Below are 13,301 nucleotides of genomic sequence, written 5' to 3'. Positions count from 1 at the left end.
AGGAAGTTTTAACTTGACAACCCCGGATTCATGCAAGAATGGCTTGAAACGCAGTAAGAAATCAGCACTAAGTTATCTCCCACAGCCCACTCCAGTGTCACTGCATACAGTAAATCCTTGGAATGGGTGAAGTATTCAGTCCTGCAGAGGGGCATTGTGAAGGCCAAGATGCAGCAGCCGTGTTTGACTGCTCGAGCTCTGCCTGCTGCCCAACAGTCTATTCTGCAGCTTGTGCAAACATCCCATTCTCTGAGCGTGGCTGCGGCTTGCAAAGGGTCCTCGTTTATAGCAGAACATTTGCAAAACGATCTGCAGTGTACATTGTTCTGTAAAATATAGAATCAAAAGGTGACAACCCATCAAAGTCACGAAATGTTACTTGGCTACAATGGGTGGGCTGCAGACCTGGCCACCCACTCACCAGCTGCAGGAAATGAATTTAAAGTAAGTCGGTCATTTGTCTCAGGACAAAGTACACTGCCAAATATTTTAGCCCCATTTGTCAGCCCTGCTCTATTCCAGTGAATTCCATCAATCCGTGGGTAGCTGAGTTGCTTATTCTCTGTAGAACAATAAGCTTAACCCACTAGGTTTATTTGTTTAAGTCATCTGGTGAATTCTTTTAAATTATGCCTTGTTTCTAGTAGCGCTTGTGTTTTGCATTCATGTAAGCTTCTGCTGCAGCTGCTCCGGAAGAAAAGAAAAGGCAGCTCTTGCAGAGCAGTGAATAGAGAATAAGATTTTAAACTTTCCTTTCTTTCTCCTAAATTTAGCATCTGGCATATGGAATATTCAGCGGGTGGCTCAGCAGGGACAGGCTTACTGTTTTTCATACCTGCCACTGAGGTGTTTGACATTTTGGCTTGCTAGAGAATAAAATTTTTGAGCCCATTATTGCGTGTCCCCCTCCCTCGTGTGTGTGTGTGTGTGTGTGTGTGTGTGTGTGTGTGTGTGTGTGTGTTCGTGCATGCACATTCTTACACTTATGGGCATGATGAACAACAACTTAGGTCTCTAGAGAAGAGTATAAGATATACTGGCTACTAATAGACAATGTTCTACGTCTAAAACCGTATATTGAATGATTTAAATGGAGAGGAGAGGGGGTTGTTTATAACCCAGGAACTGCACGCATCTGATAAGAATCGTCGTTCAATGTTATTTGAAGAAAAGCAGCTATTCAATCAGAATTCCACGAACATTTATAAGCATGCTATACAATAGTACTAGTCTAGATAATAACACTGTGGGTTTTTTGTTTGTTTGTTTTGTTCTGTTTTTTTTTTTTTTTTTTTTTTTTTTTGACAGGATTTCTCGGTCCTGGAACTTGCTCTGTAGACCAGCCTGGCTTTGAACTCAGAGATTTGCCTGCTTTTGCCTCCTGAGTGCCAGGACTAAAGGCATGTGCCACCAGCGTCTGGCAGTAATAACACTTTCAAAGAAAAAATAAATTAAAGTTTCAAATGTGAACACTTAGAAACTGTAATACCCTAAGCTGAGACACAGAATCCCAGGGTCTGGCTTGATGGGACAGCAAAGGACAGAATCATTAATGTTCCAAGGAGAGGCCACTCATTGACCAATTATTCTAGTCTAGATCCACCCGCCCTCTCCCCCCTCCCCCTTTCCCCGCCCACCAGGCACTATAGAGGTGGCCTGGATCCTGAGGATACTAACTTCATCGATGAATTAACCCACTGTTGAGTTCATAGCAGGACAGACTATTAAGAGGTGGGCCTGGTCACAGGTCACGGGAGAGGGCTTTGTGCCTTTAAGGGATAGATCTTGCTTTTAACCCTTCCTCCTTCTTGCTTCTTCAGATTCCTGACTGTGAGCAGCTGAGCCCAAAACTCTGTTGAAACAGAAGCTAGTGGTACAGCCTTAGGCTGACCTTAGAGGTAAGCCAGTATCTGGGATCATCGCCTCTACCAGGGGCCCTTTGGTTTTGTTTGTTTGTTTGTTTGTTTGTTGTTATGATGATGGTGATGGTAAGGAAATCCTATACTGCATATTGCTTTGCATTCAAGCAGTATAGAACTATAAGAATGAGACTGAAAACTAGAATAGTGCAGAAGTGTGATAGAATATCAACAGGAAAATTATGATTATCCCATAATTTTTACAAGGTTTTACTTAAAAGAAAAAATAGGTCAGAAGAGTTGGCCCTGAGGGCATGAGAACTAGAGGAGAGCATATGCTGCAAGTTGCCTGGGCAACAAAGTGGAGCTGGCCCTGAGGGCAAGGACATGGGTGAGCCAGGCCCAAGTGTGCAAGAGTTGGAGAGCTGGCCCAGCCCCTCACAGGCTGAAGCCCTTGGAAGAGTGGGCCTTGTGCCTTAAATGAGCAGCACAGTGGAGCTGGCTCTGGAGGTGTAGGTGCAGGCGAGCCAGCCCAAGACAAGAGAGCAGGAGGGCGGACCCTGCCTCCTGCTGACTGTAGCTCTGGGTAGCCCAGCTGGAGTAGTGCTAGAGAGACTTGGTTGATTGACCAACTCAACTACCACACAGACCCAGACCCTTGGCTTTGAGTTGACCCACCCCAAAATCTATTCCATCTATGAACTGCCGGAGTGCATGAACATACCTGTCCTGCAGATCCAAAGCTGCAGGATCTCCATGACACAGGACACAATAATAACCAGGAGGAGACTTGGTGAAGATACAATGTTGATGGTGTCACAGAAGCCAGAAATTTCGAACCAGACCATTGACTCATTGCAATGAATGTTTGCAAGTGAAGATGTGTGGACAGAGGGATATACTGTGGGACACACTGTGACTTACTATGGCTTCACAATGAAATGGTTTCTATGCCTTGTTTGTTATTTTTTTTTACTTATTTATTTATTTTATGTATATGAGTACACTGTAGCTATCTTCAGACACACAGGAAGAAGGCATCAGATTCCGTTACAGATGCTCATGAGCCACCATGTGGTTGCTGGGAATTAAACTCAGGACCTCTGGAAGAGCAGTCAGTGTTCTTAGCCGCTGAGCCATCTCTCCAGCCTAGGACTGGCCACTTTAGATTGTTAACCTATCAGCAGGTCTTTTCACTGGAGAAAGGTGATTCTTCTCCTCTCAGCAGCCATTACTTGATGTAGTTCCTTGTCTAGGGGAGGACCTTGTGAAATTCCCCCATCCATATTGGTGTGTCAGCTGGTGTTGTCATGGTGCAGGCCTTGTTTAGGCAACTGTATTGTTGAGACTTCATAGGCGAAAAGTCCCTCTTGTTCTAGAAGATGCTAGCAGAAGGCATCCTATGAGCACTATGTACATACGCGTATATGCTAGTTCAGGTGTTCTTAGAGGCTGGAAGAGAGTTAGAATTACAAGTTGTTGTGAGCGCCCCAATATGGATGCTGAGAACCAACTTGTGGTCCTCTGAAAGAACAGCAGTAATCACTCTTAACTCAGGCCCAACACTTCAAAACCTTAGAACTCCATTACTGCCCACTCAGTAGGGGCTACACTGCCATGCACCATATAGAAGATGCGTGCACATGTACATGAACATGCACATGCACACATGGCAGCTAATTTTAAAATAGCTGGGCAAGGAGCGGCTCCCTAGTCTTTGCTGCCCGAGACGCTTCTGGGCAGCCATTTCGGACATTTTTCCTTCTGCAGCTCCCATCACCCTCTGCCCAGCCATTACCAATCAGAGTGAGCCAGCTGAGGGGCAGCCTTCCTTTAGTCACTGCAGGGTTTTTGGGGTAACACAATTAACAAGAGAACACCAGCTGCTACACTCCTTTGCATAACTTTCTATCTGGAAGGATAGCCTATGAGTGGAGTGGGCATCAGATACCATCACAGATGGTTGTGAGCCGCTGTGTGGTTGCTGAGAATTGAGCTCCAGACTTCTGTAAGAGCAGCTGATGCTCTTAACCACTGAGCCATCTCTCCAGCTCCTGGCTTTCCGGGTTTTAATCTGAATCTAATGTTTTATCCTTTGCATAATCACATGAAGTGTTTCTGACAGTTTAACATGGGGCTTTTGCTGTCTTTACTTCTAAGATGTTTTTACCTTTTCTGAAGCAACCAGTTTCCTTCAGGCGTTCACTTTCACCTAAGTCCTCTAGATGATGTCCAGAATCCCTCACAGAATGGCAGGATCAGCGTTCCCACTGTCAGCTGACACTTGGGGAGTTCCACTCATGTTCCCATTTGAATACCACTGCGAAGTATATCACTTTGACGTTCATTGCTGCAATTCCTTACCAGCTAGCCAAGTCTCTCCACTTTTTGTGAACCGCCCTTTGAAGTTGTCACCTAGAGATGCCACAAACCCAGAGACAGCATAGTATTGCTGCTGTCCTTTGACTGAACAGAAGATAGAGCGACCCGTCACTCGCAGTCATTGAATCGACTCAACTGGTCATTGACTATGATGTTTCTGTCTTTTACTTCATGATTTTGGTCTTAAGAGGTATCAACAAAATTTGTACTATGTGCAACGTCTGAGTTGAAATGAACTACGGTTTAAAAAGAAGAACGTTGAGCCATAATGCTGGAGGAGGGTTGACTTTCAGAAAGACAGAAAACGACATCTCTCAGTGCTCTCCAGAGTGGGATGTTTAGAACAATCCCAGTCCAGAGACTAGACAAGTCTAGATATGTCAGTGACATACTCGTTCCCTCTGCTTCTTGCCTCTTCTCTCTTACCAATATTTATTTTTTTAAATAAGGTAACCTTGGAGGTTACCTCTTTTTTTTTTAAGATTTATTTATTTTTTTATGTGTGTGAGTACACTGTCGCTGTCTTCAGAAACACCAGAAGAGGGCATCGAATCCCGTTACAGAGGATTGCGAGCCACCATGTGGTTGCTGGGAATTGAACTCAGGACCTCTGGAAGAGATCAGTGGAAGCAGCCAGTGTTCTTAACTGCTGAGCCATCTCTCCAACGCTCTTCCCAATTTTTAACCTTTTTATTTACATTCTGTCATCTCCAGACAGAGGCAAGGGGAATTTGTATGTAACCTTATCAATCCATTTTACTAACGATGACTTGTGTTAAATATATTGGCTAATATGGGATATTGAAATTATACTTAATTGTATTTTTCCCATATTGTCTTCACATCTTATGACCATAGGTATTTGCAGTGCTTAAATAATGTCCTGTCATAAAGAAAGGCTATGTTTCTACATAAAACAGACAACCATCTTGCCTCTGTGGAACTACAATTTAATTGGTAGTTGGGGTATGAGGCAATAAACACAAAGCTGATTGTATTATTTGGGGCAATTAATATTGATGAGATTGTAAATGAGAAAAATATAGCATCTGAATGCACATAAAAGATGATTGGTAACTTTGGCCAGATGATGACGTGGATTGGATGTGCCTCTGGGCACAGTGCTTGGAGAATGATGTCCTGTCACGTGTAATTTTCTCACCACATATGCCTATCATGAATCTACCCAGGAGAAGACACCAGGCAAGTTCCAAGTAAGGAACACTCTGTAAACAGAAAAGTGGTTAGAAAACAGCAGGGTCATAAATGGTGAAGTGAGGCTTTTGTGTGCTTGTTTGTTTTGTTTTACTGGTTTCTGAGACAGGGTTGCTCTATGTAGCCTGGGTTGTCCTGGAACTCGCTATGTGGACCAGGCTGGCCTTGAACTCACATTGATCCACCTGCTCCTGCCTCCTAAGTTCTAGGATTCAAGGTGTGAGCCACTACATCTGGCTAAGATGATTGAGGGTGTTTTGTTTTTTAATTTTAGGGCTCTTTATGGCCAAGAAGTTTATTACCAAAGTATAGTGACTGAATTTCCGTTACTGCAGTAAATTTTTATCCTAAGATTATCATGACTTCTTTCTTTAAAAAAAAATCGTATTTTATGTGTATGAGGTTTTGCCTGCATTTATGTGTGTGCACCACGTGTGTGCCTGGTGCCCATAGAGGCCAGAGAGAACACCAGATCCCCTAGAGCTGGAGTTAGAGATGCTTTAGTCACTGGGAATCAAATTCAGGCCCTCGGAAAGAACAGAGAGTCCTCTTAACCACTGAGCAATGTTTCCAGACCTTCAATCTTCCTAAGTATTTTTGGGGGGGGGGGGGAAGCAGGGTCTTGAACTTGTTATGCAGCCAGGGATGACACTTGGTTTCTTTTTTTTTTTAAAGATTTATTTATTTATTTATTTATTTATTTATTTATTTATTTATTTATTTATTTATTTATTATATATGAGTACATTGTCGCTGTCTTCAGACACACCAGAAGGGGGCATCAGATCCCATTATAGATGGTTGTGAGCATATGTGATTGCTGATTTGAACTCTGAACCTCTGAAAGAACAGTCAATGCTCTTAACCTCTGAACCATCTCTCCAGACCGACACTAAATTTTGGATCCTCCTGCCTCTACATTCCCAAGTGCTGGGATTGTAGGCTTGTACTAACCACCAGGTCGAGTTTACTTGAGGACAGAACTCAGAGGTTAGCCAAGCACTGTACTAAGGCAGCCACATCCCTAGCCCCTAAAGCACCCTTCATTCTTTCACTTGTCAGCTCTATGGGCACCTGCTGGCTCAGTTACAGAATTCCTACTGAGAGCTTAGTGCCCAAATCATTGAGTCCATAGCCTCATGCACAGCTCTGCAGCTTGTGCTGAGTTCTTCCAGAGAAAACTTTTAAACGTGCATAACTACCTGATTTCCTCTTTCTGAGCAGACCTGAGAACATGGCTGAGGTTCTGGTTCCATATAAGGAGGCTTTCTGGCCATGGAAGCAGGTTTAGAGCCAGCCCTTTACATAAGAATAGGAAGCAGTTTCTTAAACATTTCTCTAATCTAAGCCTCCATGATATTCATGTGTAAATGTAATTTTTATTTTCCTGATGTAATTGTTGCCTGGAGACTCACTGCCTCTGCCTGCTAACTTAGGCCTAGTCTTGGAAGCTTCTAGCCTCCATACAATCTAATCTAATCTAGGCCTAGAGTGTTTTCAGCCTCCGTGACTTGCTGCTGGATAAGCTCACACTTTCTAGTTCTGAACTCTGGCTGGCTGGTTCAACTCAGCTGTTCTGGCTTCAACTCCTCTCCAAGCTAACTGATCCAATCTGGCTTCTCTCTTGTCCTTTGACTTTTTGCTCTGCTTGGCCTCATACTAACTTTGGCAATCCATTCTAATCTTCTGGCTCCTTCTGTCTTGACCTGTGTCTAGCTCGTTCTCTCTGCAACCTGTCTCTGTAAAACTCTCCTGGTAAAACTGTGCCCCTGCCCCCCAACTTTCTTTCTGCTCTCTTCTCCTGAGAATTGTGCATATCCTATTCTGTCAAATCTTTCTCTGATTTGTCACTTTGTCTGCCGTTCAATTAGACGGCACTTTCAAACATGGGTGCTTCCTTCTAACTAACTTTACCGTCATTGTTGAGGATTAAAGGTGTGCACTAAGTGCATGTTTGAATTTCAGCTAGAAGGATTAAAGAACCCACAACTAGAAACAGTTTTGTTTTTTTTTTCTTTCAGTAAATAGCACAATCTCTGGGTTCACAGGGTGATCGAATATCCTGTGACATTCTTGTGGGCTGGAAAGGTATTGTATTAGTAGGAGTGCTTACCTAGCATCTGTGAGTTCTCCACATTCAAAGAAAGTAAAACAAAACAAAATAAATCATTAAGTCTCATTTTCACTAATATTCAGATGAAAAATTGAAAAAATTCATACCAAAATAGAAAAATATGCACTAATTTTATTTTATGATCCCATCTCCCCCGTTATTGGAAAGTTCAATTCTAGATGAATTAGTGCCATAACTAAAGACATGTTTTTAATCCCCCTCCACCGTCCTTTTCTTGTTCCTTCCTCTTTGAGTTGAGAACTGCAGAGCTTCGCCTGTCCCTAACACTTCCCTGAGTTTACTTTTCCCACACAGCGACACATTCAACAGCCTTGTACTTTTACCTCTGCCCTAAATCTCCTCTCCAACCTTACATGCCTCTAGCATAACCCCCAGGGCTTTCTGTTTGCTAGGTAACTGATGTGATTAGCTCAACTGAATGAGTAGACTACTTTTGCTCTTTCAGGGTGGTTTGTGAGTAGGAGAACATTTTTCCTAGAATGTGCAAAACCCTGGGTTTGGTCCTCAGTACTAAAAATTAATTAATTAGAGGGTTTCCCCACCTCCTATCTCCTAAGGTTGACTGTTCTGTTTCCATTCTTTCTGCTGGTCCTCAGGGCTTCAATCCTGTTCCCACCCCCAATACCTGATCATTTTTCCCTCACACCCTTCCTGTCCCCTCCCCCACCTCAGTCCCTCCCTCCCTCTGACTCCTGCTATTGCTTTCTTCTTCCTCCCTAATGGGATTGAGGCTTCCTCACTTGGGCCCTTCAGTTTGTTAACCTTCTTGAGTTCTGTGGATTGTGTTTTGGGTATTCTGTTCTTTCTTTCTTTCTTTCTTTCTTTCTTTCTTTCTTTCTTTCTTTCTCTTTCTTCCTTCCTTCCTTCCTTCCTTCCTTCCTTCCTTTCTTTCTTTCTTTCTTTTTTTTTGGCTAATATCCACTTATTAGTGAGTACATACCATGCATGTCCTTTTGGGTCTGGGTTGCCTCACACAGGATGATATTTTCTAGTTCCATTCATTTGCCTGCAAACCTTATAATGTCCTCGTTCTTAATAGCTGAATAGTATTCCATTGTGTAAACGAACCACATTTTTTGTATCCATTCTTCCATTGTGGGGCAACTGGGTTGTTTCCAGCTTCTGGCTACATAAAAAAGCCACAATGAACATAGTGAAATACGTGCCCCTGTGGCATGGTGGGGCGTCTCAGAGACCTGGGAAGTGAGAGAAGCTCAGGACTCCAAGGGAGGGACCTTGAATGAAATGCTCTACAGTGGAGAAAGGGAACTTGTAGAGTCTACCTCTGGTAGAAAGACAATGGAGGGATCAAGTGGAGGGATGGGGTTGCCAACCCATAGTCAAAAACTCTGACCTAGAATTGTTCCTGTCTAAAAGAACTGCAGGGACAAAAATGGAGAAGAGACTGAGGGAAAGGAGGTCCAACGACAGGCCCAACTTGGGATCCATCTCAAGGGGAGGCTCCAAGGCCTGACACTGATGTGCCTACAGACAGGAGCCTAGCATGGCTGTCCTCCAAAAGGCCCAACAAGCAGTTGAAAGAGTTAGATGCAGGTATTTACACCCAACCAATGGACAGAAGCCAGGGGCCCCTGTGGTTGAATTAGAGAAAAGCTGGAAGAAACTGAGGAGGAAGGGGACCCCATAGGACTAACCTGAACCCCTAAGATCTCTCAGATACCGAGCCACCAATCAGGCAGCATACACCAGCTAATATGAGGCCTCGGACACATATACAGCAGAGGACTGCCTGGTCTGACCTCAGTGAGAAAAGATGCACCTAACGCTTGAGAGCCATGAGGCCCCAGGGAGTAGGGAGGTTTGGTGGGGTGGGGGTAGGAGGGTGTGGGGACATCCTCTTGGAGACAGGAGGAGGAGGAATGGGATGAGGAACAGTCAAGGGGCAGACTTGGAGGGGGATAATGACTGGACTGTAAAAAAAAGATTTAATGATAATAATAATATTAATTAATAAAAATAATTTTTAAAAAGAGTGATTTGCACAGGTGAGTATGGAAAGTATTACCCCTTGAAGAAAGCGTGAGTTTGAAAAGAGCATTTAACTGACTTATCTTCCTGCTCTATGTACCTGTTAGATATGGCCTCTGTAATCCACATACGAGCGCCTGCGCATTCCTGACAAGTACTGTCTTAGTTGTTTCATTTTGTAGGTTTTTGAGGCAAGGTCACTTGTATAGGCCAGACTCACCTCCAATTCATGAGAACCAACTGCCTTAGCTTCCCAAGCACTGGGATTAGAGGTGTGAGTCCCCACAACTAGACCTTTGTCTACATGAGGGTCTCAATATGTAGCCCAGGCTAGCTTCGAATTCCAAGACTTACATGCTCATTTCACTCTGGCCTCCAAAATCTGGCATGTGCCATTACACACAGCCAAACTGCGCCATTCCTCATCTGAAACCCCTTCACTGAACTCAGCGCCTGGGACAGAATTTGGCTAGAACACCAGTGACATTCCTAGATGAAACTTCAAGGTAGAATGGGAACCAAGCAGGAGCATTGTAAATTCTACTTTTTTTTTTTTAAATTTTATTTACATTGGCGTTCTGCCTCCATGTACGTCTGTGTGAGGTTGTCAGATCTGGAACAGGAGTTAGAGACAGTTGTGAGCTGCCATGTGGGTGTTGGGATTTGAACCTGGGTCCTTTGGAAGTGGAGCCAGTCCTTTTAACTGCTGAGCCATCTCTCCAGCCCTGTAAACCCTAATTTTAAGTGGTATTCCTGGTGAATAATCTGAGAACTGAAGAAGATCACAGTGTCTGATGCTTGCACTCTGTGGAAAACCCCCCTGTTATTCTGAAAGACACCGTGTCAGTTATCGGCATGCTCAGCCTCAGCTCCACACTCTCTCCTCAGCACTTGCACAGCAGCATCTCCCTTGCACACTGGACAGAGTTAAGATCTGTCTACAGAGTGCTAAAAGGGTGGAGTGGTTTCCTCCTGGGCTCCTATTGCTCATGCTGGCCTTTTCTAGTTCCTGTCGTGCTAGCCTTCACAGAACAACCCAAGGATCCAACAGGAATGATCTTTCCTGCTGTATCCCCGAGCGCATAGTCTCTCAATGACCATGCAGTTGGGAGGCCAAGCCCAGGGATCTTGCCTCAGTGGCTGGTGGCTCTCCCATGTTGCCTGTGCTCACAGCAGGACTGCAATCCATTCTAATCTCTACCACCTCAGGTCAAGTACACCAGTGAGGCAGTGCAGGCAGGCCATAGTTCCGTTGTTATTTTGAGACAGAGTCTCATGCAGCCTAACCCAGCCTTGAACTTTTTAAATAGCCAAGGATGATCTTAAAATTATTGTGATCTTCGTTGCTAGCCTCCTGGTGCACGATAATGACAATTTTTTAATCGGTGCTATTGCATAAAACCTAGGGATAAGACCGCATGTAGGATTTACATGATAACTATACCAAGCAATAGGATAAACAATGGCACTAGTGTTGGGATAGAAAAGATTTAGGGAGGCCTGTATTAGGAAATTAGGGAAGGCAGATGAACGGATGTCGAGTTTTCCACTTTAACCATGTTTAAATATCCATTCAGCATAATAATGGATACCACTTAGCAAGTTAGATTTGCTAACTTAGAGAAAACAAGAATATATATATATATGAAATATGGATATATGTATATATGAAAAATATTTGTCAGTGTATAGAAGACTTATTAAGTCATGGCTCTGGATGAGATTGTCTAAAGTCTACACAGAGAAAGGGAATATGAGGGAGAGGGAAGAAGAAAGGAGGGAAGGTAGGAAAAGGAGGAAGAGTCTTGAGAGAAACTGAGAGCACTAGACAAGGAAGACCTGCCTTCCACATTAGCATGCCATCGGTGATCTTGATAAGAAACTCTTCAGGGCACCAGGATAAACAAAATCAGCTGCGAGCGAGGCTCTGCCGCTCAGTCTCCTGAGGGTTCATCTTCTCAGCTCTTGCTGATTAGATAAATGTCTTCTATTCCTCCAAACATCACACTGGTCCACACCTTGTGGCTCTGATTTCCCCCTTTTACTTGAATATTGGTTCCTTGACAAATCAGAAATACAAAGTGGACACCGATGACACCTGAGATGCTTTCGTTTCCTCATGTTTATATCATCAGTGGCACATTCCACCTAATCTCCAGGTTCTGCCCTGACAGGTCCAGTTTTGCCTGAGCACTGATTACACAGAAATCCATCTGGGAACTGTGAGGAGAGATACAGGGCAAAGTCCTCAGGACAGTGATTTTTTTTGGTTAGGGTGGGAGCTACCCATCATTCTCTACTCTGCTTGCAGCCCTGGTACTAAGTAGACATTCCTCAAGCCTACTTTCTGGATCTATTTTTCTTAATAATATTTATCACGACCTGACTGTATTGTGTAATTTCTGTTTACCGTCTATCCTCCCCTCCTCCCATACATCCCGTAGAACGGAAGCTCTATGAAGCCATGGATTTGAGGGCTTTGTCCAGCTCTGCTGTATGTGCTTCCCCTGTCAATGCACTGCAGGCATGTGCACAGACACAGGTTGAAGATGCCATCTATAGAGTAGATGCCCTGTATTTATTCAGTGAAACAAACAAAAAAAAAAAAACAAAACAAAAAACAAAAATGAAACAAACCACCCAACCATCAAAAACTGTGCTTGATATAAGTAAGGGGGAAAATCATGTAGAGAAAAACAAGATGCCAGGCAGTGGTGGCACACACCTTTAATCTAAACACTTGGGAAGTGAAGGCAGGTAGATCTCCAAGCACGAGGCCAGACTGGTCTACACTGAGTTCCAGGATAGCCAGGACTATATAGAGAAACCCTGTCTAGGGTTGGGGGGTGAGGGGGTAATGACAAACCAACAAAGAAAAATGAGCTAATTTCTTCCTCAAAAGTAAGAATGGCAAACTATATAATAAATAGTATTATGGTAATAAACTCAGAACAGATTTTGACAACAGTTTTAAGACTGTACTTCAGGCACTAGCATTGTGCAAGATGGCTACTCGGGCCTTCCTAGGTCAGTGTGAGGCAGACGGTTTGGCAGGGATGCATCTCTTTCTAACAATATCTATACCTTTCTTCTGAGACCAGAAAAAGAAAGAACATGGTGAAGAACATTTGAAGGTCAACTCCAGGGCCATCAGCTCAGGAACAAGCGTACCCAATGCTATTCAAAAACTACAGCTTCTAAAATATAGTGCTTAGGTGTAAATCTAAAAATATGTCAAAGATAAATAAGAGGAAACACTGTGCTGAAACTAGACAAACAGGGATACACCACACACACTACACACACACACACACACACACACACACACACACACAGGTAGTTATGTCAGTTCTAGCCTGGGGGAGTAGCTCAGTGAATTCACCTATATTTTATTGGTGAATGAATGGCTAAAGACACCAGTGTAATAGAATAGAGGGTCCTGAAATAGGCCCATACAGTATTTGCCTATCATAGTATGTATACGAAACCTTGGGTTTTCTCTCCATTACTCAAAAGAAAAAGAAAGTGGGGAGGGGGTTGGGGGGGTTGGGAGGAAAAAAGAGGAGCAAGGGCTCCTACTAATCAAAACCCCAGTAAGTTGTCTTGTAGACGTTAACAACCTGCTTCAAGAATTATAGGGAGAGACAAAGGATAGAAGTGCCAAGAGGTGTGTGTGAGTGAGTGTGTGAGTGAGTGTGTGTGTGTGTGTGTGAGTGTGTGTG

At 43.6% G+C, this 13,301-nt stretch overlaps 1 long non-coding RNA gene across 1 annotated transcript in view; it reads left to right on the top strand.

Moving 5' to 3' along the window:
* Positions 1-1,631: 1,631 nt before the first annotated feature.
* Positions 1,632-13,301, top strand: part of LOC134479978 (uncharacterized) — a 13,345-nt gene continuing 1,675 nt past the window's right edge. The window contains exons 1-2 of the long non-coding RNA XR_010054053.1: positions 1,632-1,731; positions 1,821-1,898. This is a non-coding gene — a long non-coding RNA (uncharacterized LOC134479978). The remainder of the gene's footprint in view (positions 1,732-1,820; positions 1,899-13,301) is intronic.

Source organism: Rattus norvegicus, chromosome 8, assembly GCF_036323735.1.
Source record: "Rattus norvegicus strain BN/NHsdMcwi chromosome 8, GRCr8, whole genome shotgun sequence".
In the NCBI taxonomy this organism is placed as follows: Eukaryota; Metazoa; Chordata; class Mammalia; order Rodentia; family Muridae; genus Rattus; species Rattus norvegicus.
Note: the sequence above shows the minus strand (reverse complement) of the source record. Positions and strands in the feature narration are given on the sequence as shown.